This window comes from Alexandromys fortis, unplaced genomic scaffold (assembly GCF_014885135.2).
Source record: "Alexandromys fortis isolate MF-2015 unplaced genomic scaffold, M_Fortis_MF-2015_v1.1 scaffold_41, whole genome shotgun sequence".
In the NCBI taxonomy this organism is placed as follows: Eukaryota; Metazoa; Chordata; class Mammalia; order Rodentia; family Cricetidae; genus Alexandromys; species Alexandromys fortis.
This window is the reverse complement of record NW_026067923.1, coordinates 11,608,645-11,613,074: the sequence shown is the minus strand read 5'-3', so window position 1 is coordinate 11,613,074 and position 4,430 is coordinate 11,608,645.

Below are 4,430 nucleotides of genomic sequence, written 5' to 3'. Positions count from 1 at the left end.
ATTCCTCCTGAACTCAGAGACCAGCGAAAATAAAGCACAACCAGAGTAAAACCACAAAATCAATACAAAACAGACCAGAGATAGATATGTCGTCACCTTTGAAACACAGAAACTGCCCTGTTAATTGACCATTCCATGAAAGAATGTGTCACAATAAAAAAAAAATTATAGTGTTAAAAAAAAAAAAGACACCCACTATGTAGTCTACCCAAAGCCCAATTTTGTATGTCCTTGTCAGTTTTTGCTATATAGGATTCAGCTGAGCATCACCTTCCCAGCTGCTATAGTTTGAATGTCTCCTCCAAGCCCATGGTAAGAGGCTTTTCCGAAGTGAGCAGGTCATGGGGTATCACCCTTGTGCATGGGTCAACGGATCAGGTTAGTTTTAAAGGAAACTAACCTTTCCTGTCTCCTCTCCCCTCCCTGCCCCCAGCCCCTTTTCCTCTCATCATATCTGCTCCCATATGACACAGCAGGAAAGTTCTGAGCAGATGCAAGCCCAAGTTTGGACTTCCTGGCTTATATAACTGTGACAGCTAAATTTCTGTTTTTCAGTCTGTTGCTGCAGCAATGAGCAACCCTGAAGATACGGGGAGCAGGGTAGGGGGCACACAAGGGACCTGTGTAAGGGACTCATGCAAGGAGTCCACACACAGCTCTGGTGAGAAAGAAGTTTAGGTCTTCCGGGAGTGTCTGAGGTAGCTTTTCTTTCTTCGTGAAAGAGAAAGGTTAGGGTGGTCCTAACCCTTAATTCCCTCTCTGATGGCCTTGAATGGACAATGAAATGGCCGTGGCCAGCAAAAGCATGATGTCTAGAGGTAGGCACACCTGAGCTCAACTCTCAGTCCCCCATCCATTGGCTATAGGGGGTTAATCTTTGACCTAATGCCTCATCTATAAAGTGGGTTTGCTTATTCCTGTAAATGTTCCAGTTAGTAAAGGGTGCTACACCATACAGTCAGAGTCCTTGGCTAGTGCATCGTTCCCGAGAGCATCCCCATGAGATTGTCACACTTTGACCAGATGGCACTCCCCATGTTGCTATACACCATACAGGTGCCTCCTCATCCTTATCTGATTTCCTTAGCGCTGCCCATAAAAATTCCTTTCACCTCATTCTCTTCGATGATCCATTTCAAGGTGCCGTCTCTTTCCTGCTAGAGTCCCAACAGGGCAGTCACTGGCAGAGTTCCAGTCCAGCCAGGGCTCCAAGGCATCACTGGAAACAGGCTCCAGAGGTAAGCCCTCCCCTTCCCTTCAAGCATGCCTGCTGCTTACTCCCGCTTACCAAGCACATGTCCTGGCCTCCCTGCTGTGACATGATTGGCCTCTTAGCTACAAGCAGTTCTACCCATGCTACCCCCACCCAGCCCACCTCACAGAATAAGAAGGAACATCAGGCAGGGTCCGTAGTTCCATTAAATGTTCAGAGGAGTAAAGGAAAAAGCACAGAAGACTAAAACAAATCAAATTACATATAATTTTGGGTTGTATTCTTCAAGTGCAGTGCAACGAAGTCATTGACTGCAATATGTTTGCGCAGTAAAGGAATCCCCAGGCTGGGAATGAAGGAAAAGCTGAGGTGGGGAGGTTGTACTGGGGAGCATTTTATCTAACTTGGGGGTCATAGCCCGTGTCCCAAGTCAGGTCCAGCCACACATCCTCAATAAACCCATTAAAAAAAAAAAAAGCAAGATTAAAGTAGAAAGCAGAAAAAGATTCATTCAGTGTGGCCACATTAGAAAGAGCTGTAAAGAGATCATGTAAAACCCTCAAGCCCATCTTCAGGGCCCTGGAGTGAGACCCAAGTTTAAATGGAGGGTCCAGGATTGGCACATCTAAGCAGTCCCTGTCAGGTTGTGATCCTTCCCACTCTAGACCCATCCTTCTGGGTTCCAGTCTCATCCCATAGAACTGTGGGAAATCCCTTTCCAGGAGATGAGGGCCCCCTCTGGGTGGCCCCCTTTACATGAGATGCCTGGGAAAATCTCCATTTCTTTGGGGCCCGTTGTTTCAATAGTTTGACAGTCAGACTCCGAGATACAAGTGTCTCTTTAGAATATCTTCTTTCTACTTGGCTTGCTCTTATATATCATAAGAGGAGGAAGGGCAGGAATAACTAGATATTCTCTCTAGTCTTCAACAATACCACTATAGTTCAATGACACAACCTTTATCAGTTTGGATTAGGTCATCAGAACCTTCAATTTTATTGTTTCAATTGGCATTATGCCTCTGATTTTATGTTGGACTCATTTAGGATTCTGACACTAGGGTTCAAGAAGCACCTTGTTTGTGGCCATTCATTTCATGGGAGTATCAGTGTGTCAGAGTCCAGTTTCCGCTGCAAGTTGCCCCTCTTTCTGTGCCTTTTAGTGGCCTCCTTCTTCACAAAGAGAATTTTCTTCAGGACTCACCTTGCTTCATGGATGGTTGCATTGTCTAAACCATCTGGACTTTGGGATTTGACACCCACACACAATGCAATTTAGACCATTCTTTCCATATTCTTGCAGTCTTGGGATATGTTGCTGCCAGGAAAGCCACCTGGTTTACCAGGAATCAACAGTGGCTTGAAGTGATCTGAGTTAACAAATATTGGACAGCACTCGGCAAAAGAACCCTTCTGAGACTCTCAGGATGGCTCTCCTAATCTCATCCTCTACCAGTCCAGGGACACTTCATACTTACCAGGACATGATGATCTGCCTGTGTGCCCATATAGTTAGCACTTTTCTGGTCAGACTTGTGAGGACATACAGGCAGAAAACAGATTACTCTTCCGGTGTGGGTAGCCCTCATTCAGCTGGCCAACATAGATCAAAACCTACACGGCCAACATAGAGCAAAAGGGCGAGCAGGCAAGCTTCATTCTCTGTGTCTTTCCAACAAGGGCCTTGGCCTTTGCCTCCTAGTGAACTCAGGCGTGGACTTGAACTTATGTCATCAGCTCCCCAAGTTCTCGGGCATTCAGACGCTAGACAGGAAGTCTGTCCTGGCCTCTTGAGTTTCCAGTCTGCCAACTATAGATTCAGAGGCCTCTCAGATGCCCATATTGGATAAGTCAATTTCTTTTGATAAAGAGAGACAGGTAAAGACAGGCATACAATTTGTGTTCTCTCTCTCTCTCTCTCTCTCTCTCTCTCTCTCTCTCCTCTCTGAAGTACCTTTATGAATAGCATCAACCCTTACTGCAACTATCTGCAGTTTCTCCAAAGCCAGGATGTAACCATAATTCTCAAAACCCCTCTGCTCCCAAAGGAGTCGTTATCTCCCTCCAAACTGAAATGATTTCACGGTATACACAAAAGCCCCAAACAATATAGCTTTCTTTTCTTGTTTAGTTTAAATTTGAGCACTGACAATCCACTGGGACTTTCCATATTAAAGAAATACATGCATCACACCTTCTGCCTCCTCCCATTAATTATGAAAGACTCGCAGGCCCTGTCCGTTCCTTGGGACTCCATCTATGCCTGCTGGCAATTCTCATTATGAGGTCAGCCGCGCCACACTAGAGGCCCTTTATCTTATCCCAACAGGAAGTAGGAGGCTGTCACCCACAGGGGGCGGATGTGCTGCAGGCGCTCAGTGGGAGGGACAAGCTCCTTGGGAAAAAAAAGATGATGTTTCATGCCACTGTCCTGAGAAGCAAGAAAAAAGAAGCTAGAAACTGTACGGTGCTGTTTTTGACAATAGAATTTGTTAACAAAAATAAGGCTTTGTTCTTCTGAGCGCTGTGTTTGAATGTGGGATTTAAACATGGCAGGGCTCAGCTCCCGCTGGCAATGCAAAAGGGATAACAAAGGGGGGGGGGGGAGGAAAAGGCATAAACAAGCAGGGGCGCATCAGCCCTGCTGTGTGCGTGTCCTGGGAGTCGCAGCATCTGGGGGCAGGGCCAGGCCTTCAGCTGGAGATGAAAGTGCAGAGTCTGCTCCCCAAGTGGCCTTCTCCTCCCTGCTCCTCTGGCCACCAAATGCTCACCTTCCACTCCCTTTCCGTTCATTATTTCCCCCATAGCATTGATGCTCTCTGGATTCAGGGTGCATGAGTGCGTGTGTGTGCACGTGCACAAGAAGGCTAAAGGGCAGCTTGTGGTGTTAACTTCAGGAGCTGTCCGTCCACTTCCTTGGAGACAGTCTTTCGTTTGACCCTAAAGTTGTTAATCGAGCCACCCTGGCCAGCAAGTAGTTCCCAGGGGTCCTGTTTCTGCGGGGCACATACCACGGCCTGTGTGGGTTCTGGGGACTGACCTCAGCTCCTCTGAAAACACCTTACTGAACCAGATCACCAGCCCTTGGATTTCCTTTTTCTTCCCTAAGTCTTTTTCCTTCTTTCTTTATTCAATCACTCTCCCTTGCTAGGAAAAAGAAGAAAAGGAGAAGGAAGAGGGAGGGGGAGGGGGAGGGGGAGGAGGGGGAGGGGGAGGG